General features: G+C 38.0%; 1 long non-coding RNA gene across 1 annotated transcript in view; it reads left to right on the top strand.

The window, feature by feature from the left end:
• Positions 1 to 3,870: 3,870 nt before the first annotated feature.
• LOC114672627 (uncharacterized) overlaps positions 3,871 to 26,826 on the top strand; it is a 28,521-nt gene continuing 5,565 nt past the window's right edge. The window contains exons 1-2 of the long non-coding RNA XR_003723025.2: positions 3,871 to 4,226; positions 23,693 to 23,866. This is a non-coding gene — a long non-coding RNA (uncharacterized LOC114672627). The remainder of the gene's footprint in view (positions 4,227 to 23,692; positions 23,867 to 26,826) is intronic.

A 26,826-nucleotide genomic window follows, 5' to 3' on the forward strand; every position in this document is an offset into this window, starting at 1 on the left:
GGAGAAGAGGAAACCTGGGAGCAGAGAGTAGTAGCAGATAAAACCAAAGAGATAGTCAGAAGCTAGATCTCAGAGGCTTTATAGGTTGAGGTACTGTGCCCATTGAAATATGTATCAATGTATCATTGTGGTAAGCACAGATTCTTTAGAATGGAAAGTAAAAGATCTCAGTTAGCATTTTGAAAATCTTTTCTGATAAATTCATAGACTCTTCTCATCAGAATACAGAGGTTAGTTCATCGCTTTGGATCCCTTTAATCTCGCACTCGCAATTTTTCACTGGGTAAGTATTCATTCATTTATTCATTAATTAATTAAATCACTCATTATTTATAACACTCCCACTATTTGCTGAACATTGTGCTAGTCCCTGGGAACAAATTAGTGTTATAAGCTTCCTTATAACACTAAAGTTCCCCAAGGCATTGATAATTCAATAGAAAATACAAATATACTCATAGGAAATAAAGTGAAGAGTGACAAGAGCTATATGCACAAAAATATTCAGAAATTACATGTGCCTATATATCTCTCCAGTCCACACTCATAGGTGCCCTGGTGTAGGCAACTCTGAGATAGAATTCTGTGATCTACAAAGGTGGTAGAGCCGGTGAATTCAAAGCAAAGCTTTCTTTGCCAAGCCTGGAGAAATTAGCAATAAAAACAGGAAAACATTATTTTGTTGTTTTCAACTAAACTCTATAACTGGAATAATATTACCTTTAATGAGGCTGGGGAACTTCCTCTGAGGAGTCTAAAGCCCTTTACTGATGCTATTCCATTAATTCTCCTTGTGTCTGGAACTTGGCACCTGAAGCACAATGCATTATGCAAAACCAAAGCACACTTTGCATAGAGAAAGGATTTTGTTTCAATGTTTCCCTTGTGCTAAACTTAAAAATGCCAGCAGAGCTCCCACCAGAACATGTTCCTATATCCAAGTTATTGATGTTAAAAACATCCTAAATGGTATCTATCTTGTACACACACATATATATATATGTGTGTGGGTGTGTGTGTGTGTATTTACATGCATGTAGTCTTTGTCAGCTTCATGCTGCTATAACAGAATATGTGAGTCTGGGTAGTTTATTAAGAACAGAAACTTTTCTCTTAAAGCTCTGGAGGCTGGGAAGTCCAAGGTCAACGGCGCTCACATCTGGTGAGAGTCTTTTTGCTGCACCATCCCATGGTGGAAGGCAGAAGGGCAAGAGAGCATGGATGAGAAAGAGAAAGAAGGAAATTGCAAATTATAAAATGTATCCTTTTATAAGAAACACACTTTGGTAAATGCTAACCCACGCTCATACAAATGATATTAGCCCATTAAAAAAGGCAGAGCCCTCATTACCTAACAACATCTTAGAGGTCACACATCTCAACACTGTTGCATTGGGATTGAGTTTCCCCAAACTTTGGGGGATACATACAAACCACTATATAAAATATATATATATATATATATATGAAAGGGAGAGATGAGTTTGAGTTCGTTACACAAGAGCAAAAGTGTATCTCAAATTCTTTATTAGATTTAAAGATAGGATAGGTAGATAGATAGGAAGCATCTAATTCAATAGCACTGTTTACGAAAACTTTTTGTAAAGTTCGATGAGAATGGCATGTGTTAAAATGCTTGATAGATAAATGCATGCACAAGTAAATTTGATACAACAAGGTACCCAGTCTAGTCCTAGACATTTTGAAAAAGGATAAGGAGATCAAGACAAGTTCTGTGTTTCAGGCTGGGAGAAATAACTGCCTTACGTAAAGCGGTTAATTTACAACGCAAAACTAGAGCAAATGCCAGATTAGGCTGTTTAGCCTGTAAGTGCTTCTTGGAGTTCAAAGAAGAAAGAGATCAATGTTGACTGGAAGGATAAGAAAATCTTTATGATGAGCAATAGATCTGAACTGATCTTTGAAGGTGAGGGAGGATTCAGAAAGGTGAATTTGCAATACAGTTCCAGGGATGGAGAGGTTGCCTATAATGCAAATATTCCTAAATCTAAGAGCAACCTGAAGTCTGCTTCAAGTTTCTCCAAGGGTGAATGGGGTAGACTTCATACCATACAATTTCTGGGCCCAGGATTCTTCTTGTAGTTCTAAGCATTTACTGGTGGGTGGTGGAGTTTAAATGATTCTATGAGCTTCTTGTTCTCTTTCAATTTAAACCTTTTTTCTATACTTTTTCTTTATCAGCTCTGAATACTCTGTGGCCCCCAGCTGGTCACACTGACTTCCCCGCTTCTGCCATCATCCTTATGGCCTCTCTCCTCTTTCAACTTTGTTCCTCTTTTGTCTTGATTTAGTTTTAGTCAATGCATAAACCTGATCTCCAGTGCTTCACTGGCCAAACATTTGTAACCCAATGCCTTTGAGGGTGACCTACTTACTTTTCCTGAAAGTTTAGGGATAACAAAGCTGAAAGGAAACACCAAGAAAGAGCTACTTAAAACTGAACCTCGGAAATTGGTACAACTGGAATTAATGAACAATTCATTCTCCATCCTCTCCCTGGGAACCTCTTACTAGTTTCTGGCTCCATGACCCCTAGTCTGTGACCTGTTTTTAAGGCCTTCGCCACACGACCTGGAGCTACCTGGGGTTGTAGCTCAGGGTCATCACTTTCTAGTTGTGAGACTTCGAGCAAGTTACATCTGGAAAATGGAGATAATACCTACCCCAAAGGGTTATGCTAAAGAGTGAATTGAGTTCATATAGGTAAAAGAGTGTCAGGAACATTTTCAAAAGTAACAGAAGGCTATGAGCTATTAACATTGTTATCACTCTCACCAAACTTCTGGGTTTTCCAAGAAACCTAGAGGAACAAAAACTCCCTGTTATTTTCACACTCCAAGGAATTTTACTTCCAGAGTTTCAGTCTCTCCCAGAGAGGTGAAACAAATCCCTCCCTTTTATAACCTTTCATAAGGTCCATTTAAGAATTTTCAAAAGGAAACACGTTTATCCCTAGAAGAAATCTTCCTTAAGTGCTTTTTTTTTCCTTACCAGAGTTGCATGCATAGAGTCATATAATCCTAAAAAATAAGAGATCTCAAATGATCCTTAGAGACTCGTAGAAATCAGCTACCTCATTTCACAGATGAGAAAACTGAGGCCCAGAAAGATGAATGAAATTTTTCAAGGTCATCCAAATAACTAGTAGCAAAGACAGAACTAAACATCGAATTTCTTCCCCCTTCCTCCCAATGTATATCTCTTTCTGGCTCTGTGCCCTTGCTATCTCCTTTCCTCAAGGTGATCTCCTTTCCTACTTGTTTTGAAACCAAAGCATGCTATATTCAGATCATGAGTGTTCAATGTTTTAAATTAATCTTTTAAAACATTTTGGAAGACCACTGACCAAGTGCCTTAGTGTGTTCCCCTCAGCTTGGCTAATTTTAGATAGATTTGTTCCTGATGATAGGCCCCTGACCTCACTTTTCTTATAAAACGTTTAAGTTAGAAAACTTCTCATTGTAATTTTTTTCTCTGTGCCTTTGAAATGTAAACTTTTTCAGCCTCTTGTAATTTTATAACCTAGCAATGTCTTTCTCCAGGACTTGGAGACATGTAACCAAGACATGTAACCAAGGAAGACAGTCCCCCTATCTCCCCATCTTGGTGGGATGGTAGGAGCCTAACTTAAAAGGGGAAAATTAGCAACTACAGATGGCCTGATCACCTTGACCACTAATCTCCAGTAATTTTCCACTAGCTCATTGAAGTCCTAATAAAAGGTCCACCCCTTTTGTTTCAGCGAAATTGAGCTCAGTCCTGTACTGAAGCCTTTCTCATTTTTCTCATCTACTGCGGTAGCCTAGATTAAATCTGTATTGACATTTTTAACGAGTGTTCTGTGCAATTTTTAATTTGACTCCATACAGTCCAGGACAAAAGGTTGCTCCAGCCCTACTTCCCCTTTCATTTGGGAAAGCGCATGCAAGTTGACTGGAAGCAGCCCAAATATTGCCAGTTCATTTGCATTTAAATTGCCCAAATGGCATTTGGCAAGAGCTATTTGATGTCCAAGGAGGCTTTGGAGGCTTTTAAACTTCAAAACAGAAGGTCAGAATTGATCAGCAGGAAAAGAACCTCAGTGCTAAGTGGTGGGGTTGAGCTCTGCGTTTCCACATCTGGGAAGCTGGTTTCAGCTTGAAGTCTGGGGGGAGCAAATCACACGGGCTCACTCCAGGAAGAATGGCCAGAGCTGGACTCAGTGGGTAAGTCTTGGAGTTGTATTTTTTAGAATCCTATGGTGTCCTGTCCCTTTCCATGATTTGCTGGGAAAAGAGCAGGAAACAAAGGATCAAGCATGGATCCTTTAACTTTGTCTTTCCTAGAAAAGTACACATCTAAACCTCTTCATCTAGAGGAAGCTGAAGCACACTAGGTATTGACTGAAAAACTAGCATAATTAGTAGTCAAATATTTATTGTAAAAGATCAATAGTAAATATTCTTATCTCATAAGGTTGACACAGAATAATAACAGTAATAATAGTAATGTGATGATGATGATGATGATGATGATGATTGAGCACTTCCTATGTGCCAGGTACTTATCATTTTTAAAGACCACAGAGTCTAGGGCAAAGTGCTCCTTCATCAAAGCTTCCTTTTTTGCTTATAGAAACCTTATGTGTACATTTTTATTATTCCTATTTACAAACAAACAAACAAACTGAAGCACAGAAAGGTTAAATAACTTGTCGGCCGGTCGCAGTGGCTCACGCCTATAATCCCCACACTTTGGGAGGCCAAGGTGCGTGGATCATGAAGTCAGGAGATCAAGACCAGTCTGGCCAACGTGGTGAAACTCCGTCTCTGCTAAAAATAGAAAAATTAGCTGGGCGTGGTGGCTCGCACCTGTAGTCCCAGCTACTCAGGATGCTGAGGCAGGAGAATCGCTTGAACTCGGGAGGCAGAGGTTGCAGTGCGCTGAGATTGTGCCACTGCACTCCTGCCTGGTGACAGAGCTGGATTCCCTCTCAAAAAAAAAAAAAAAAAAAAAAAAAACTTGTCAAACGTCGCACAGCTTGCAATAACAGGAACATGATACCAACAGGCACATCTGTTCTGGAGAATTAATAGTTGATGTAAAATACTTAAGTTAGCTATTTATTCTATAAGAGGAACTCAAGAAATGGTGATGTTATTATCATAAAAATATAAATTCCAACTGAGCCCTTGTCAAGACTGACATTCCACACTAAACTTAGCCACGACTTTCAACTTCCTATCTAGAGTTTGGCCACATTAATTCTCCCGCTGTGGTTCTCTGCATAAATACCCCGACCCAATTCTAGATCTCAGTGAGACATTTGTTCTTGTCACATGTTTGATGCTGGATTTCCAGCTCCAATCATGACTTCTTTGCTGGCCAAACTATGCAGGAAAAGCAAGGGGAGTAAGGAGTCTGCAAAAGTTAGGGGAAATAGAAAATGAATAAAATGTCCCCTTTTGGTGCTTGACAGGTAAAATGGTATAGGCAAAAGCAATAGCACTGACAGGGTCTTGGGGACAGGATAGTGTAAAACAGAATGGAGGCACGACAATGCTATTCTAGTGAGGCTTGAATATAAAGAATTGGGACGATAGCGGTCAGTGAAAGATGATGCAGAAAATAGAATGTCGGAGACAAATGTTGTTAAATTCTTTGAACACTGTGCTAAAGACTGTAGAAAGATTGAAGTTTTGCTCTCCCAAACACAAGACATTACCAAGATCACCATCACTGATGGAGGGAGGGAGGCTTGAATACCCAGGTTTTAGTCTAACCTGCATGTCATTTAAACACCCTAAGCTTGTGTGATCTGCAGTACATTTATTTGCCACCTGCTCAGTTCTGTGCATTTCTACTTTATCTTGTTTTGCTTATAGAATAAAGGTCCTAAAAACTGTCCTTAGAAATCATCTAGCTCAATTTCTTCACTTTACCAGTAAACACAATTTGGTTTAAAAACATAAAGTGAGGACTGAGTGTGGTGACTCATGCCTGTAATCCCAGCACTTTGGGAGGCAAAGCAGGTGGATCACGAGGTCAGGAGTTTGAGGCAACGTGACCAACATAGTGAAACCCTGTCTCTACTAAAAATACAAAAAATTAGCTGGAGGTGGTGGTAGGTGCCTGTAATCCCAGGTACTTGGGAGGCTGAGGCAGGAGAATTGCTTGAACCCGGGAGGTGGAGGTTGCAGTGAGCAGAGATTGTGCCACTGCACTCCAGCCGGGCGACAGTGTGAGACCCCAGCTAAAAAAAAAAAAAAAAAAAAAAAAAAAAAAATTCTTTTAGGACATAGAATCAGTGGTCATCCTGCAATTATTTGCACTGTATTTTAGGAAAGTGCTTTATTTTTCTCAATAAAATACATGAATCACAAATGTTAAAAACTAATCTTGATTAATTTTTCCAAGAAGATTTCAAGAGGTATATGTAAACTGCATCTATACATCATTTTTTTCACTGATTCATTTAAAAGCCATAATGTGAGAAGAAATCTGGAAAGCAAACAAGCTAAAATAAAATAAATAACCCTTCTGAAGTTCCTTCTGTACACTGAGTAGGGACACATTTCCTAGATATGCTGCAGTGATACTAGAAATGACATAGACAAATTCAAAAAAAGAAGAAGGATTGCTACAGATGCTGTAGTTAACTGCAACTAATACCACATATCCTTTGCTCAAGCATCTGGACCTCTGGTATCAGATCCTCCACAAACTTGCCACTATATGACATCGTTCTTGAGCAATGTGGGTCACAGGAAACAGAGGCATTAACTGGGTTCCACTCTTTTAAAGAGAATTCCAACAGTATTGAAAAAGAAACGGTGACTAGAAAGAAGCAGTGGTCATAACATGGGCTGTACAAATGAAGAGGAGTGTTGAATCCTCTTTAAATCCAACTCAGAGAGGGAAAAATACAATCTCTTTACACTTGGGTGTGTTATGCAAAGGATGGAGATGGTTTAGTTAGACAATAAATATAATAGTAATAATAATCATAATGAAAGCAGAGACTTTGCAAAGACGTAAGGAAATGAAGCAAGAAACTTTGTGGATTCACAAATAAAAATGCAAAGATGAAAATGATTATATAAGAAGCTGAGCCTGATGTATCACCTTATATATTTATTTATTCATATTAATTCATTTCTTATTCAAGAAAAAACAATTAGAGTTCTTACCTGTATCAACTGAATCCTGTGCATGTGTTACCTACCCTTAGAGAGAAAATCTTAAATCAGTACAAGGGCAAGCAGGCACTCATGTCAGAGTTTGAAGGAAGAAAAGCCTTAGAATAGTTTAGCCATACTAACGGAGTAACAGTGGGCAAAAGGCATATTATAATATTATAGGTTTTTTTTTTTTTCTAGGTGGACTTTCTTGTTCCCATTTTACAGAAAAAAAAAAAAAAAAAAAAAGAAAGAAAGAAAGAAGACTTTGAGGGAAGTTAAACAGTTTGCCCAGAGTCACATGGTTAGTATTCCATAGGAAGGATTTAAGGTTGAATCTGTCCAGAAAGCCCAAGTATATTACTGACATGTGGTTACCTCCCAACATTAAAACAACTGCATTTATTGAACTGCTTTATTGCCTATTTTTTATAGTTTCCCCTCTTCCTGAAATATATTTTCCATGCCTCATTGTAAATTCGCATTCTTTGAGACTTGGTTCAAAGTCCATCTTCTCTATAGAGCTTTACCTGAATCTTCTCAATGAATGTAAAAAAAGTAAAGGTTATTTTAAAAAGGTAGCCTCTTCTACCTTTCAGCCCTCATGAAATTTTATAACTACATTTCTTATAATTGTCTCACATTATACTCAGTACCACTGCTGATTATATAATTATTCTATAGTTAATACTTCTGTCTCTCATCTGAGATAGAAAACTCTCATCTTGCTTTGCAAATCTCAAGGTACACGGCAACTTATCAGGGCAGAGATTAGGTAGTATTTGAGCAAGACCTTTGGGCTTGGTGTCAGAAGTACTGCAAGTTCCAGATTTCTCACTACCTTGCAGCGTGCACATCAGTGAATGTCTATGAGCCTCATTTTTCTAATCCCTACCAAAAAAAAGATAAATAAAAATGTCTTTCATCATTTGTGTGAGCATAAAGTTAGTTAAGTTGGTTAAAATATGTTTTTATCAAATATTTATCAAAATATATTTTATCCTGCACTCTTATGTGAAGGAGTGCACTATTGAAGGTAAATGTTTGGCTACTGCAAGAAAGAGACCCCACATACAAAGTTATCCAGAACATGAAAATTTATTTATCTCACATCTAGCATCATGAAGTAGCATTTCAGGTTGGGAAATGCTCTATTCATTAAAGTAATATAGGGGCCTGGGTTGCTTGAAACTTCTTGCTACTTCATTATTGCTGGCCTTGTTTATACCGATGGAGCTGGGTCACAGGCTCACCCATGTTCCAACCAGCAGGAGAGGAAAGATGTGCAGTTATGATAGATTAGTTTTATAAAAGTTCAGGGAGGCAGAAGTCACACACATAACTTCTGACTACAGTCAGTTGGAAATAGCTTAGTTTCCGTGGCCATTCCCAGTTGCAAGGCTCTAGTAAATGAAGGTTCTAGCTGAACAACCTCTATGGATTGAATGTCCTCTCCGAAATTCATGTTGAAATGTAATTGCCATGGTGATGATATTAAGAGGTGGAACCTTTGAGAAGTGAATAGGTCATGAAGGTTCTCCTCATGAATGGATTAGTGCTGTTATCATGAGAGTGAGTTAGTAATGACAGGAGTGGACCCCTGGCAGCTTCCACCCTTCCTCTTTCTGTCTTGTATTCTCACTTGCTGATATGGTGTGGCTCCGTGTCCCCACCCAAATCTCATGTTGAATTGTAATTCCCAATGTTGGGGGAGGGACCTGGTGGGAAGTGATTGAATCATGGGGGAAATCAAGATATCCCCCTTGCTGTTCTCCTGACAGTGAGTGAGTTCTCATGAAATCCAGTTGTCTGAAAGTGTGTAGCACTTCTGCCTTCATGCTTTCTCTCTTTCTCTCCTGTCATGTGAAGATGTGCTTGCTTCCTCTTCACCTTCTACCATGATTGTAAGTTTCCAAAGCCTCCCTAGCCATGCCTCCTGTAAAGCCTGTGGAACTGCGAGTCAATTAAATTTCTTTTCTTTGTAAACTACCTGGTCTAAGGTAGTTCTTTACAGCAATGTGAGAACTAACTAATACACTTTCGCTTTCACCATTGGAGGATGCAGCCCAAAGGCATAGGCTATGTTGTCACCATGCTCTTGGACTTCCAGGCCTCCATTACCATAAGCCAGAAAAACTTACATTATTTAGAATTACCCAGTCTGTGGTATTTGGTTATAGCAGAAGAAAATGGACTAAGACAGTGGCCATGGAGCCAATTTGAACTTCATCATTGTAAAGAATGAGAGAACAAATTTTGGTAGAAAGCTAGCACTTTCTGCCATAGGAAGTGATGACAAAATGAGGTAGCATTATAATATAAACCTAATATAAAAACCTAATGTAAACACCTGTAATCATTGAGACATGAACACTCGATATAGGTCTGACAGTTAGGTTTTATATGGGCAGAAGAATGTGGAAAATCTTTAGTAGTATAGTTCAATATGCATAATAAGGTTAAATGATTTAGAGAGATGATCAGGCTATTTATATATGCTAATTGTGGGTGTCCATGAACAGATCTTAAACTCTCAGGGAGCATGAACAACTGTAGCTTATAGTATACAATCAGTGCCGATGATGCCGCGTCGTTTCCAGATGCACTTTTTTTTTTTTTAAACACTTTTGTAATCTGCAAAAGAAGAGAAACTCACATGTTGCCTGATTTTATAGTTAGGTAATCAGTATGGCTATTACTCACATCACACTCATTACTGGGGATAAAAGTATTTAAAATCACTTAAGTTAGATTCCAAGGAGAGCACCTTGATGAAAGGGTAGTGAGAGATAGTCACACATTATTATTGGAAGGCACACAATAGCCACCTCCGGTGAGAGGCAGGAGGATTGAAGAGACTACCTCCATGAGACACACTTTAAATCAATAAACAGGGATGTGGGCTTGATATAATGAAAACATAGGGAGTTCTTCCAATAAATCTTAGAAACATGATGAGATAAGCACAGAGAGAGGAGAGCAGCTCCATACACTGCAGTGGTAACAGTTATTGTTATTTCTTGTTTATTTCCAGAGAAGAAATGTTTTTGGAAACTGCTAGATAAATTTTAATTATTAACGAAAGTAATAAAAATATTTATAAGAAAACAACTAGAAAGTAAATGAAGGAGCATACCAATGAATTAGCATTTAATTACCAAATATTGCTAGAGACAGCTAAATGCAGGGCATCCGCTGTACAAGCAAATGGGGAAAGAGCCCTAGGACTTGAGTATAAACTCTTCCAGGGATGGGTATTAGATACATGGGGCTAATTTGGAATTTGCTCCCTCCAATAACTAGGGGGAAAATTCTGCTTGTGTTAATTTTCAGGCAAATAAATATCTTTACACCTCAGTGTCAAAGCTTCACTCAAGGTAATTTATCAGCTAGAACTGCCTTTATCTCACAGTGATGTTTTGTTAATGTTTAAGAATCTTCTAATCACTTACTCCATGACTATGGTTAAGTGACTTGCTCTCATTGAGTCTCTGGGCTATTGTGCTACAAAATGAATATAGAGAAGGTAGTGTAGGAAACGAGGGTGGGAACTGACTTGGTTACTTTCAAATATATCAAGACCCTAATATTTTTAGCCTATATTACCTTCAATCATGGATGTTTCAAATTGAGTAAGTGAATTGGTTCTTAGAGGCAGGTTGAAAGAGCTGGTCCAACCCCGTTATGGAAGCTATCTGGGTTATCATGGGCATTTCAGATGCTGATGACTTGGGGAATTCAGTTACCACTGGTATACAGTTGAGTTTTCCTGGGGCTATCTCTGAGAAGGGGATATTTGTTTTTACAGCACTATAACAGTTAATAACTGCAGCTCCAGTATCAGCCAGCCTCTTTTAAAACTTGGTACCACGATTTTTTTATTTGAGTCTTTGGATAAGATATTAACCTCTTCAGTTTACTCATGCTTAAAATGAGATACTAGTGCTACTTATAGGAATTTTGTGAAGATTTCAAGAAATGACTACCTAAAATGTTAGTGCATTGTTAGTCCTTAATAAGCACTAAGTAAATACCTTTTATGATCATTTCAATTCTCATTGAGAGTGATGCTTATCTACAGATAACACAGCAGACAGATGAGGAGTTCACATTTAGAAAATAAGGAAAGATGTCAATCTCAGAATTTTTTTTTGTAAGCTTTAATAGGGCCCCTGTATATACACTTTTCACTGGTGTCTTCCCAGCTCACTGTAACTCTACTTTCTTTGGAAACAGGTGCGTGCTTCACCCACGGGACTGGGCCACTAGTATCCATGTTTATAGAGTTCTGCTCACGATCTCAGCACTTATTTGTCTATAGGATAACAATTAGACTCATGATGAGACAATTCAGTCTTTTGTCATTGGAATTTGGAGTTAGGACTAGTAATCCCTTTATGATTGTTCTCACAACATGAAAATTTGGGACCTGGGCTGTGGCCATGTTTTTAAACATTCCAGCAAAAGAGCTAAAAGGTCATTGGTCTAGATACAAAAATTCAAACAGAAATGTAGTGATGACATAAGGAGAAATAATCCTGGAGCCTTTTTAGGTTCTGCTTCAAATCCAGTGGTTTCTAAATCTGTATGTTTATTAGAATCACTTGAGTATCTTCTAAAATCTCTAAAGCCCAGATTGCACTATAGACTAATGAAATCACAAATTTTCAGGATGGGACAGAGACATCAGTATTTTAAAATCTCTCTGAATAATTTCAATACACAGATATGTTTGGAATCCTTGTTCTAGTCCTTCCTAAGAGTCTATCTATAGAACTACACATAAGTTACAAAATCCATTCATATGTCTTTATAATAATATAAGCTGGGATTTAAGAATTATGTGCATTTACAAGACTAGGTACTAAATAGAGATGAAATTGTACAAACGAGGATACTAGATGGGGATTTAACCATTCATTCTTTATGCATACATTATTATTATAAAAAAACTTTAGAGTTGTATTCAAAGACATATAAAACATTCAAATATAGTATTTATATTGGATGAACAACAAATGAGGATAAACATTAGACTCTTGTAAACCACACATCTGGTAATGATGTTCCAACATTTTTTCCCTTAAGTTTCGTGGTAGCCAAATAGAGAGTGGCAACTAGTTTAGTCACCCAGTTGAATTTACATGTGAAAAAAAGTAAACTACGTAGAAATATAAATGTTCTTTTTTTCTTGGGGGTGTGTATTTGGGAGAAGAGATTCAAGCAATTCCCTAAACCTACTCATTCATAAATGCCCGCCACATTAAATGTCTTCTAAACCCTAGGACTCACTCATAAGGTCAATACAGAGAGAATTCAAGATATATTCTCTGTTGTTTTAGCTGAGTACCCAACCACCTAGTCAATTCCAGCTCTTTTAAAGTTTCTTGGGTATTCAGTTAACTGTCTCTTTTTTAGAACCTCTGTGGACTTTTGAAATACATGATGAAAACACCAGACATTCAAGTGTCTAGTACATATATATATTTATATAAATGATAAATATATATAGCACAGAATATAGTATACATATATAATACTATAGTATATGTATATAGTATACTGTATAGCATATATAGTATGGTACATATCTCTACTATTTACATATACTGTATATATACACTATATACACACTATATATATTCTATATTCTATGTGAATGAATATATATACTATATTTATTTTTAATAAAAATGAGTTAAAATGATTTATGAAAAAAGACCCAGCATATTGCCAGGAATGTAATAAATTTTCCGCAAATATAACCTGCAGGTGAGAATAAAGACGGGGCTATAAGAGTAGTGAAGACACTCTGAAAACTTTCTGCGACAGCATTCTCCATGTCTGATGTAGATTACATCAATATTGCCTGCAGGGTTCAAATATATATGTATTTGGAGAACATTTATTATATTCCTGGCACTATACTGGGTCCTTTTTCATAAATCATTTTAACTCATTTTTATTAAAAACCTTTACGTTAAGTATTATTTTCTCCATTTTTCAAGAAAGGGAACTAAAGCTCAGGGATCTTGAAACTAAAATGAGTGTTTCAAGGTCACAAAAATATATGGCAGTTATAAATAAAAATAAGACACGTTTTCTATTTAAAGAAAAAGACGAGATTTGATTGTGTAGGAATTTTTCTAGCACAGAGTTGTGAATAACACAGAATAATATAGGCCAGTCAATAGCTCATGCCTCAGTTTCTTCATTGTCAAATTAGAGATGGCACTGGTTTTAAACAAAGTTAGAAGACTTCAGGGAAACATGTCCTCCAGGTGCAAAATAAGATTAACATGACAAGAAGCCTAACAAATTGATCAAACTGCCGATTAGATACCCAGAGTTCTCTCAAAACATCATCTTGCAGCACTAAATGCCAATCAATGAGGATTAAGTGGATTGAATTTTCCTTGGAGAAACATGAGTTTTTAAAATGAAAAGGAAAAAGTCTTGGATTAATAGCTACTAAGGGTTTTGCAGACACAATGCTAAAGAAACCAGTCATTTGCTAAACTTACTTTTGAAAAGAAAAGCTTTGAGTTTAGAATCATGAAAATATTAAGTATAAAGTCCAGAAGGAACCTAATATGTGAAACATACTGATCACTAAACAAAATCCACAGTGTATCCAGGATACATTGCAGCAAAAATTAAATAGATTATTTCTCTAAAATTTTTAATATGTAGAAAGCTCTCTAAGGGGGATAGAAAGAAAATACATACACAAACATATAGATACACAAAATTCTGGTAGGAGAGGGAAAACCCCATTTTATTATAATTTAAGGTTAGTATGTTGTACTCGGTCACTCTCAGGACATTAAATTTAGAAAGGTGGACCCCACAAGGGCAACGTTAAGTCAATTGATGAGGCCAATCGAATTACACCAATATAGCCTTTGATTTATCTTTATCACACAGTGCCTGACCAAAGGCTTTACAAGTTATTATCAGGTATTGAGAGGCGCCTGTATGCCCCCTTGGGAAACACCTAACATGAACCAATAAAAGCAATTCCAGCTAACAGAGATGCAGTGTGATAGAATCAACCAGATACTAGATGAGGCCATTTAATGTAGTACTTGTGCCTGTAGCTGCATTTTCTATCCTGGCTCCTCAGTTTGGAGTCCCGTTTTTCTGTGTCACTTCCTGACCTGAAATGTTGACTTCTCCTCCTTTTGAAATGATAGCTTCAACCTGCCACTGTCAACACCTGGCTTTTCTGATCATGGTCTGCAGCTTCCATCTAAATGTTTCTTTCTGGTCCTGACCCTGAGTGTCCCCACTTTAATTTTAATTAGGTATTATTCTCAATAACGGATTAAGATACTCTGTTAAGATATTCCAGATTAAGATCACTCTGCAAAATATACATATATTGTTTTTTACTTTTCAGGGCTCTTAGGTGGGAGAGAGGTACTCTGGGGATACCAACCTGAGTTAGGTTAGCATATTTTCTGTGCTCATGAAACTTACAGCTATAAGAAAGATAGACAATAAGATACCCCTTCTATGAATGTATTAAGCAATCTGGTAGGAACAGTACCAAAAAGTGCCCCAAACATGCTCCATGGGAGTCAGGGGAGGACTCTTGAGGGAGGTGAAGTTGAATCTATGAGTAGAGCAAAGAGGGAGGTAGAGACAACAGAAATAAGTATTCAAGTAGTGAAAGCAGCACATATTCAGGCCTGGAGATAAAGAAGAATCAGTGTCTTAAAGGTGGAGAAGAAAACTCTGAGTGACTTGGAAAAAGATTCAATCAGAGATGTGGCTGAGAAGGATGCTTGAGGTGTGGGCAGGTGGGAGATCTGAAAGAGCCTTGAAATCCATGAAAGGAAGTTAGACTTGATTCCATGTGCAAGAAGGGCGCATTACAGGGTTTTTAGTGGATCAAGTAAGATGGTGAGAAAACTCATTTGAAATGTATTCTTGTGGTATACAAGAATAAAAGGCTTTCTTTCTTCCTGTCCCACAACTGGCAATATTAAAACAAATCCAAACAAGTATCATTGTTGGAAGGGCTGGTCTCCACTGAGGGCTGGCCCACTGGGTCTTCTACTTGGGTACCATTGAAGAACAGTGGATCCGGACCGAGTACACCTTTTACATCATCTTCCTGGTGACAAGACTGGGAAAACCAAGTAAGTGATATCTCTGAACAATAATAATCCCCAAGTGAGCTATGCCATCCCTTACCTAAGCAAGCAAGAAAAGACTGAGACAGGAACCAAAAAACAGACATTTTATATATCATGCCAAAGACCGCTGAGGGTAAGTAAAAATCTAAGAAATGTCATCCATCATCCATCCAGGCAATTGTCTGCTCTGACAGTTTATGCAGGGAGCAAGGACATATTGCTGGAGAGCTTGGCGGAAGGGGGAGCATTCTGTACTTGTGTCCTTAAAGGTGAGCTTTAGACTGGGAACATCATTCAATTTCTCTTCTGCAAGGGTCTATTCATGTAATAGTCATACAAGAGTTTTCTTAACTGATTTTCATTTTAAATTTACATTTAAAATGGTATGAATACTAGCATAAAGTAGTCCAGTAGATTTCAAACTAGAATTTATAGATCTCGTGCTTCAGGGAATGTGCTTTAGAGCCAGGTCCCTACAACCTGCTTCAGCAAGAACAATTACATTATTTCAGTTTACATATTGAGATTTAGTAATATATTTCATGAAATAAAAATATCCACTGTTTTGAAAAAATCCTAGAAAAAAATTTTGTGTAGTGAAAGAGAACCAGGAGATTTGAGATTGATGAGCTGTTTGACCTTTGGCATATCCCTTCTTCTTTCTGAGCCATCTCCTCAGCAAAACATTGAGGAGCCAAAGTAGATAAACTTTATGGTTTCTTTTAGATTAAATATTTTGACATATATATCAAAATTTGAGATATATAAATTAAAATTATATATTTACATATATGTAAATATAAATACATATATATATAGAGAGAGAGAGAGAGAGAAACAGAGACAGAGAGAGACAGAGAGAGAGAGAAAGCCAAAGGAATGCAAAGTAAAATTGTTTACCTTCCTGGAAAAAAAATCTGATTTTATTCTTTATTTCTGAAACATCCTTTTGTTTTAAGCTCATTTCAATCCACAGAATCTGCCTTTAATTTATGATATGATTCTCTTTATTCCAAAATATGTAATTACATTCATATTTTCATGTAGCAGTTTTTAAAATAAGACGAAATTGTGAACTTATACCTCAGTACTACCCACATATATATTCAGCTTTGTATGCAACTTTAGACCCTAGTAAAAACCTTCATGCAAATGTCTTAATAGAACTTCATCTAACTCAATTTATCAGCATTTATTCATCAAATATTTGTAAACTATCAATTATTGGCCACATAATTCTCTAGGCTAGGTTCTGAGGATTTAAAATAAAAGGACACAATTATCTTTATAAAATTATGTGTTTTATTATTGTAGGTGTTCACAGCCCAGAGAAAGAGGCAAATCTGTAAACAAGCCAAAAGCCAAATGGTGGCAGCTATTGTGATATAGAGGTCAGAGAAGGAAACTGACATATCCAAAGTCACACAGCTGATAACTTGCAGACCTGAGTTTCCAGGTCTGTTGGGACTTTGCTCGATGCATTTTTTTTTTTCAACTCAAGTCACAAAAGCTGCTAACATTTGCTTTCTACTTCTTTCCCTCTAAAGGACACTGGAGGTTTTAGAAGACGTTTGATGGTCTTTGACTAGGAGCATTAAGACACTAAATTGTACTGACATGGTCCATAAATCACCAAATGAGTCAGATCCAGACAGTGGGTCAGTATGAACAGGATACATCAAGAGCGATAGCCACCAAGATTGTGTTGGAGATTTGCAGGCTACATACGGGGTCCAGGCCAAGCATGGGAGATGCTTCCTCCTTCTTTGCACATTACCCAGGAAGAAAGAGAGAGGAAGACATTTCTTCTCTAAATCACGATGAGGACTATTACAAAACTGGTCTAGCTCTGGAGTCAGAGTACCTTGTTTCAAATGCACACTTTGCAATTCATTTTGTGACTTTGGACCCCTGACTTCACCTTTTTAGATGCACTTTGTAGGGTGAGCCTACAGATTGAATGAGATAACAGGTGAGGTTTTTAGCTTAGCACTTAGTAGAGTAACTGTTCAGAAGTTGTCAAGCGCATATAATTCTATTTGGTGTCTTTTTAATCTCATCTTGGTTTGGCCCACTTTAGTTTATAATATTTTGCACTGAGGGTGGGAGAAATTCACATCAAAAGTATTTAATCACTGACATTGTTAAAGCACACCAAACTTATTAATAGTCAGATGTGTTATTTTATTTAAATTCTCCACAGATGACACAGCACCTTATTGCCTGTACTTGGGGCAACTACTTCCACCACCACTATCGCCCTCGGCTAACCACTGAAACCTTCTTTTATCATCATTAGTTCACTTGCTTTTCACACCAGTCTTGCTAGTTAGGTAGTGGTATTCAATTTTTTAAATGTTAAAACTGAGGCATGGAGAGATAAGTAATGATAATAACATTAATCATCATCATGATAGCTATTTTTAATAATATTTACTACATGTTCAGCGCAGCACAAATTGCTGAAAATGCATTTTGATAATGAACTCCCATCTAAACTCTATGATGGAAATTGCTTGTTCCCCTGCCTTAGAGAAAGAAACTTAAATTCCAAGAGATTAGTTACCTTGCTAGTAAGGGTGAAACTAGAATAAATTTGTAAGTCTATCTGGAGTTCTAGCCTCACAATGCAGATAAATTTTTCTCCAGGTTACAGAGTTGAGATAGTAACCTGGTGACAATGCCACATTTTGAGTCCAGGTTTCTCCACTCTTTCTGCTTTGACATCCCAGAATTCTTGGGGCATATTAGTTCGCTAGGGCTCCTGTAACAAACTACCAGAGGCTGAGTGGCTTAAACAGCAGAAATGTTCTCAGAGTTCTGGAGGCTACATGTCAGGGATCTGGGTGTTGACAGGGTTAGAGTCTTCTGAAACCTCTTTCCATCGATTATAGATTACCATATTCTCTCTCTGTGTCTTCTCACAGCCTTCCTTCTGTAGGTGCCTGTGTCCTAATCGCCTCTTCTTATAAGGACACCAGTACTATTGGATTAGAGCTGACCCTAATGACTTCTTGCTAACTTAATTACCTGTTTAAAGACTCTATCTCCTAATACATAAATATACTGAAGCACCAGAGATTAGGACTTCAACATATAAATGGGGGAAAGTAGAGCAGGATTCAGCCTATAACCTGGAAACTTTGATTTTTTATACATCTCTGGCCACCATTGTCTCTCTGACAAAATAAATGCTCAAGTTATGACATATATTCCCATATTTTAGAGAATGCATAATCTGTGACCCAAAATGAAGGATAGGATTAACTGTTTAGCAAATAAGTAGTGGTCTTGGATGGGGAAGGTTTAGAAAGGATTGACTAGAAAGTGAATCCATGAAATAAAATAATTCAAAACATACAATCATTGTTATAAACAAGTTACACGTATTATCTAATTAACCCTTGCAATACAGCTATAAGATAATTAGTGTGATAATATGCAGAGAATAGGTAAAAAATTGTCTTAAAATTAATCTACATTAAAATATTTGCCCTTGGTAGAAGATGTGGCTTCATTGATCAAGCTTTTATTGCACATACATGATACCTCAGGCACTGTTCTAGGTGAAGAAGTTGTTGAGGACTTCTGAATAAGGAATACTTCAAGAAGAATCAGAATCAGCACTAAGAAGAGCACAGTCATTAAAAAACAAACAAACAAATGAACAAACAAAAAAACAAACAAAAAAACTACCCTGGTGGCGTGGAATTCCTATACACATCCTAGGGCTACTTGTAAAGGCATTCAACAATGAATCAATTAACTTCATATTTTTCTGGGTGGGTTGTTGTTGCTGTTGTTTTTTGACAAGCGTTTTTTGTTTTGTTTTGTTTTTTGTTTGTTTGTTTTTGTGTGTGTGTTTTTTAAAATTCTCCCATCGGTTAAGACAAATGATTCAGCACAATATTTATTGTATACCTTGGCATTTGAGAGAAAGGGCGTTATCAGGAGTTCCTTAATCCTTTATATCCCATCATACCGTTAGTATGAATTCAAGCTATGGCCTTACCTATCTTTGGTTCCAAGGTCAACTGTGAATGAATAAAACTTGTGGTTAAATTCTCTTTTTCCCACTTATATGTATTGTTGTCATTGATTATCACCTGAGCTTATAGATGGTGCAGAGTTGAGATAGATGGTGGAGCAGGATCTACCTGTCAGAGGACACGTGTTTTAGCAGGTGATAGTACAGTGACAGGGAAGTCATCTGAGAGAGAGAGGAAACTAGACCATGTTCATATGGAGGAGAGCTGACAGTAAAGGAGACAAGATAAATGAAAAGGGTTAGGGAACTTTGATTCTTGGGCAGAAACAATTCACACAGTGCTCTATTTGGGGTCTATATCCTTGTATAGAAACTTGAAATCATTAAGCACTCTTAATCATAAGTGTGAATTGTTGGGCTCTGAATTAGACACAGACTTTAGTAGACGAATGAGGTGTTGAATATGAAGGGTATGAACACCCCACTTGCCATCCCCCAACCCCATTTCTTTTAAATACATGTGTAGCCTGTTTACATTCATAGTACTGACTCTATTTTTCTGATTATTAAGTACTGTGATATTTACCTAGATTCTTAGATTTTTCTATGTTGAAATTTTGTATATGGCCAAGCCCATCCAGCATAGAATTTGGGGAGTTTCATAGGTCAGCCAGCACAAAATGCTCTGTGATTTTCCTTATTATTAAATGTTTTTATATCAGAACAAATTTGTCTTTCAAATTGGTCAAGGTTGCTTACAATTCTAATATGTCTTCCCAAGACTCTGGCTGTAGTTTTTCACATTCTCTGCTTCAAATAGTGCCTTTTTAAAAAAAAATAGGGCAAGCATCATTAAGAATAGGATGAATAGATTCTTGCTGAGGAGGTAAGTCACTCCTGTGGGAAAGAGACATTTATGATCTGGCATATGGTGAACAATTCTCTTCCGTACTAGTGATGGTAGGCGCTTGTTGGGTATAATTCACAATTAATTGTGCCCAACAGTTCAATAATAATTCAGATGGAAACAGAAATGCTAAAGAATTCTTAGTTCCTGGGACTTTATACTTGTCAGTAAATAGCCAGAAACTAAGTTTCACTTTGGGCAGTGCACTGTTATTTATTTATTTAGTTAGTTAGTTAGTTAGTTAGTAGTTAGTTAGTTAGTTTTAATTTTTCTTCCTCTTCTTTTTGTCTGAGCTCCCCTTCCCCCACCCTTGGCTTTTAACTTGTTCCTTCTTTTTCAATCTCTCCTTGAGCTTCTTCTTCAGCTCCTCAGTTTCTTTTTTCATCTTACAGGCCACGGAGCTGTCTCTGAGTAAAGATTTCTCAATCTGGAGAGGCAGACCAAAAATTGTAGCTAGAGCACATCTCTGCATGAGATAATAGGGAGCTGGGAAGAATGAGGTTCTTTTCTGTCTGCATCAACATAAAATACAAACACATACAATTATTTCCTTAATGATAATTTTGCCAATATTCCCTTCTCTAAATGTCCAGAGAAGGTTGGGAGTCTTTGAAAGAGTCAGGAGGGGTTCTTCTTATCCGTCTTAAAGGATGATAGACAACCAACAGACATCTTTTACTCTTTATAATCTGCAGTGAGGAGGAGAGCAAATTCAGCAGTTTTTGCAAAATTACCAACACAGCAAGAAAGGCAGGCAAACAGATTGCTCAGATGGACTGATTTTTAATAACTGCATCTATCAAGTCTCAGATTTGCTGCTTGCTGAGAGACTTCAAAGTGGGTCTGCTTTTAAATATTTGATTTCCCCAAATTAGGAAAAACCCTCTGAAACATTTAGCAGTGTGGGCCACACTTTGAGAGACAGGGAGGCTGACTTTGATGCCATCTTCAACAACATGATTTCACAATTTCTCCAAAGAGTATGCTGTCGTCTTGACTCCCTGTCTTTTGATTTATCCATGAGCCTAGTGTGTTGCCAACATGCCAACTGTTTGTAAGTGCAGATCTGCTCCCTACCCTCCTCAGCCCTGCTCTGTGCCCAGGAGGCTTTTATTGACTGCATCAGTAAGCTCCTTTGCCGACGGCTTCTGGTGGGTTTAGCCAAAGGGAGGTATGACAACAGATTTGGAGGGCACGGGGAAAAAAGGTTGGGGTATTTACTTCTTAGGTCTCTTCCTTTTGGGTTACTGTGGCTTGGCTCCATCCCTTTATTGAAGCAACTACTTGTGTTAGGTGGCCCTTTGCTATTACTTGTTATTAATCTCTCCAGGTTCTTAAAACTGTCTAATCATCTTATCTCTTTAGACTTGGGGCACCAACAGTGCCTGGTTCTTACTAATACTGGGGTACTTTCTCAATCCTTCTTGGTTTCTCATAACCCTATTCACCTGATTATTAACCACGCCTATATTAAACCCTTCTACATACCACTTTTTTGACTGTGTATTACTTGTTTCCTAAAAGTACCATTATTTTGAGACACAAGCATAGGGACTATTCATACAGTCAGATGAGAGATTAAATGAATATCATATGTAAGTAGATTTGAGTTTACATATGTACTGTAGAGGCTTAATGAGGTCAAGTGTTTTGTACAAGGTCACAAAGAAGGTCATTAGTGGGAGCAGGATTAAACCGATCTTACTCAGAATCTATATGACACATAATAGCAAGTATCATCCATGGGCCACTAGTTCCACGGGTTTGCCATAATCTAGAAGATGGAAATAACTATATATAGTATAAATATCACGGGGAGTCACAAAACACATTACCATTTTACAGGCTTTGAGAAATCCTATAGTAAGAAAACTGGTTTAAACCACACATGTTTTACTGCAGAGCCTTTTTTTTTCTTTCTTATAACACCCAATCACATCTCATTGACATAATGGTCTGTGAAATCCAGATTGGATTTCTTTGCTCCCCTAAGCATACTCAGAAAAGAGTACCACTCCAGTGCCTCAGAGTTTACGTCTTTTTCTTTCAACTTTCCAGCACAGAATGAGTTGAATGTCTCAGTTCAGGTCCAACAGTGGGGTTTGGGGAATTACCATTGAGCTTGCCCTGGGTTGGGTCCAATTCAGTGTATTCATATGAAACATGGCTGCTGGCACAGAGCCTTTGAGTTGGGAGGTATGCACAAGGACAGAAGCAAATTCTCGCTTTCACAAATACCCCAAATACAGCTGTATCATTATTTTCTGAAGGTGTGGCCTAATGGTTCTTATAGCCTAAGAAAACAACTAGGCTGGGCATGCTGGTTCACACCTATAATCCCAGCACTTTGGGAGGCCGAGGTGGGTGGATCACCTGAGGTCAGGAGTTCAAGCCCTGTCTGACCAATATGGTGAAACCCCCATCTCTACTAAAAATACAAAAAAGAAAAAAAAAAAATTAGCCAGGCATTGTGGTAGGTACCTATAGTCCCAGCTACTTAGGAGGATGAGGCAGGAGAATTGCCTGAACCTGGGAGGCAGAGGTTGCAGTAAGCTGAGATTGCTCCATTGCACTCCAGCCTGGGTGACAAGAGTGAAACTCCATCTCAAAAACAAAAAACAAAACAGCAACAACAGGCCGGGCGCGGTGGCTCACGCCTGTAATTCCAGCATTTTGGGAGGCCGAGGCTGGCGGATCACGAGGTCAGGAGATCGAGACCATCCTGGCTAACACGGTGAAACCCCGTCTCTACTAAAAATACAAAAAATTAGCCGGGCGAGGTGGCGGGTGCCTGTAGTCCCAGCTACTCGGGAGGCTGAGGCAGGAGAATGGCATGAACCCGGGAGGCGGAGTTTGCAGTGAGCTGAGATCCGGCCACTGCACTCCAGCCTGGGCGACAGAGCGAGACTCCGTCTCAAAAAAAAAAACAAAACAAACAAACAAACAAAAAACAACAACAAAAAGAAACTATTAAATAAAAATTGAACATTTTCATTCACCAACAGTAAAATGAAAACTACCTAAACCTAAATACTTCTTCTGAAAGCCAATACTTGCTTCTCTTTCCCATGCTACAGGTAGATGATTGTCTCTACACACACACACACACACACACACATGCACACACACACATGCGCAATGTTTGGCTCAGTACTTCTTAGACACTGTTCTCTATTTCCTCATGGTCAATAATGCCACTTAGCCTTACTTAATGCAATTTCTGCTTTAGTCATCACAACTCAAGGTGAGGGGAATAAGGAAAGTAACTAGCAAGTATTGAATGCCTATATATGCCACCTCCTTTACATCTCACTTCTTTCATTTATGACTTAGCAGTTCCCACATGAGAAAACTGAGGTTTGGCACATTTATGTTAATTTCCCAACTCTGAAAAGCTAACACAGGTTTCAAACTGCTGCCTTCTTTACCAACATTCATTCTTTTTTTTCTTTTTTTTTTCTTTTTTATCCCACAGACATTCAGTGATGCCTGCTGTTATCCACGCATTGTTGCAGACACTGAGGGTACAAAGGTGTTTTAAAAATTGCGGCAGATCTGACCTAAATGCAATCACTGAATTATATCCATCAGATCATGGAGGCCACAAAAGGGGAAATGGCCAATTCTATAGGAGCAGTTAAAAAAGAAGGTGAGTTTTATAATGAGGCTTGAAAACAGAAAGTATGTTAGTTCAATATAGAGAGGCAGGACATTTCAAGGAGAAGCAGCATGAGTCAAGGTCAAGGCAGATAGCTTGATCTGGCAAGGTGTGTTTAGGAAATTATGATTCATTTAAGTTGATTGAAATAGAAAAAGCAAGAGGGGAGCGTGGAGGGAGATGAATCCGGTTCTGTAGACAAAGTTCTGATCACAGGGGGCTTCACAGACCATGGTAAGAGGGTCATGTAACGTGCAAAATACACAGAGGGAGCCCAGAAAAACAGGCTGCATGATGATTCCAGGACTTATGAATAGCACCCAGAGGAGACAGCATCATGCTGAACCATGATGTAAAACATAAAACAGAAAGAGGATGGTTATAGTAGCACATCCACTCAGTTGCTCAAGCACCTTTTGGCTGAAAGTACACACTTAGAGGGTTGGACTGCATAAGGATTTCTCTTAAGACAAAGAAATTCAATTTGCTTTGCCTAGACCATTCTGTATGAACCTTGAACAAATGACCTGCCCACAATTAACATTTTGCCAGGGTCAAGTCTATAGATCAACCTGGAGAGTTTTGGATGGGTGACAGTTTTCTCTTAACAACACCTAGAGTTTTCCCTCCAAATCAAGCTGTTTTCCAAATGCGTTTACAGAGAAATAAAATTGGTTTGCTTTAGGACCACCAATGGGGAGCTGATATTCTTTGTTCAAGTTCCCCAAAGGGACTATAAACTTGCATGTTTAACATTGCTCCTGCCTATGGGCTGTTGAGCTCTCTCAGGACCTCTTACCCAGAAAGAGCTTCTGCAGTTCTACTTTTGTATGCTAATTGATAATACTTATTTTTTAGTAATGCTTCTTTTTGCATTCTATTTGAATTGGTTGCACTGTAAATTAGAGTGAGGAAGAGAGCAGTGCCAAATATTTGCAGCTAGATACAATCCTCAAAAAGGGTGGCAGATTGTAAAGCTGCAGATTGTAAAACTTGCCTTTGCTTCGAGTTTTCATCTTACAAACCAAAGACAGCATTTTCTTATGAAACCTCAGATAATTTCCAAATTTTACAAAATGGAATTTAGAGAGAAAAAAATAATAAAACCTTTGTTAATGTCTCTCAGTCTTGGCATTTGTTTAATTACTCATTTGCTGGTGAATCTGCCCGATACATAATGAATATTTACTATGTGTCACACATTGAACTAGGCACTGTTAAGTCTCTAGAGCCTAGTGGCACATAGAGGATGTTAGGAATTTAGATGGGGTTTGATAATCTTACCACTCATCTTTTCTTTGGTAGAGGCAAGATAAAACCGTCTTCATGATTTCATCTGAAGGAGCGATACCTGTGGGGAAAAAATGGTTGAAATCGAACACAGTGCTTTTCAATTAATATTCAGGAAGGCATCAGAAAATGTTCACTGCAAAGCTTTGAAACAAGTTGTGAGGGAGAAATGAATTCCACGTCCTTCTCTGAATTCAAGACTGCCTCTGTGGTGAGGTCATGTTACCTATCCAATTGCAGATCATGATTAAAATACAGGAATGGGAGAGTGACAAACCTATCCAAATCTTCCAGGTCCTTACAAAATATTTTGTACATACTGCCTGCGTGAAGATAATGGAGGCTGGAAAGAATGAGAACGTTCAGAAACACTCTGCCAAAATTTACTTACATCGCTTGATCTCACTTGATAGAGTTTAGGAGGGGCTTAAGAGTGGGAATTAATCTTTGAACTCTCAATGGCTTTGCCCATAGGTAAACTGTCACCTAATGAATATCTTAGGCACTGTCCACTAAAAATAAATCCTCCCTTTGATGGGTGTATTAGTCCATTTTTGCATTGCTATAAAGAAATATCTGAAGCTGGGTAATTTACTTTACAAAAAGAGATTTAGTTGGCTCAGGGTTCTACAGGCTGTGTAGCAAGCACAGTGCTGTCATCTGCTTCTGCTGAGGCCTCAGGAAGCTCACAATCATGGCAGAAGGCAAAAGAGGACCAGCATGTCACATGAGCAGAGTACGAGAGCAGCAGCAAGAGAGAGAAGGAGGAGGTCCCAGACACTGTTAAACAACTAGTTTTGCATGAACCAAGTGAGCAAGAACTCACCACCAAGGGAAGGGTGATAAACCATTCATGAGGGATCCACTTCCAGGATTCAATTACCTCCCACCAGACCCCACCTCCAACACTGGGAATCACATTTCAACTTGAGATTTGGAGGGGACAAACATCCAAACCATATCACAGGGCTTTGACTTAGAAGTCTGCGCTTTATTCTGCAGACTCAAAAGAGGTATCACACCTAGTGTGACAACCACAATAAAGGGCAGCACAAGGGAGTTTCTTTGTAATGATGGAACTGTAGTGTTGATTGTAGTGGTGGTTACATACATTTAGCAAAGAACTAAATCGCACACCTGCATAAACACAAACACACGAGTGCATAAAAACTGGTGAAAACTGCATAAGGTCTGAAGTCTAATTACCAGTATTGTACCCATTGTGATTTACTGGTTTTGATATAGTACTAGATTTATATAAGGTGTCACCACTGGGGCAGCTAGGTAAAGGGTTCTTGAGATTCTATGGTTTTGCAACTCCCCTTGAATCTCTAATTAATTTAAAATAAAAATGAGAAAGGAGGGAAAAGAGAGAGAGATTACAGCTCCCCCTTCAATTAAATGCTAAGAGCTATGCTTCAGGAAGTTCAGATTTTGGTAGTAAAATGAGTTGTGATGGGGAAAGAACAGAGGCTATTTCCCCATATGGAATCTCATGTCTTTTTCCCTCTGGTAATACTTTAGCAAAATTCCACTTTCCTAACTAACAAAAAAGTGACTCTAGGGAGAGAGAAGCAAACACATCAATGATGGAATAAAACACTCAAGTGAAAAAATAATTATTTTAATCATGTGTTCAAGCTTTGTACACACACCACAGG

The sequence above is a fragment of the Macaca mulatta genome, chromosome 15 (genome assembly GCF_049350105.2).
Source record: "Macaca mulatta isolate MMU2019108-1 chromosome 15, T2T-MMU8v2.0, whole genome shotgun sequence".
Lineage (NCBI taxonomy): Eukaryota > Metazoa > Chordata > Mammalia > Primates > Cercopithecidae > Macaca > Macaca mulatta.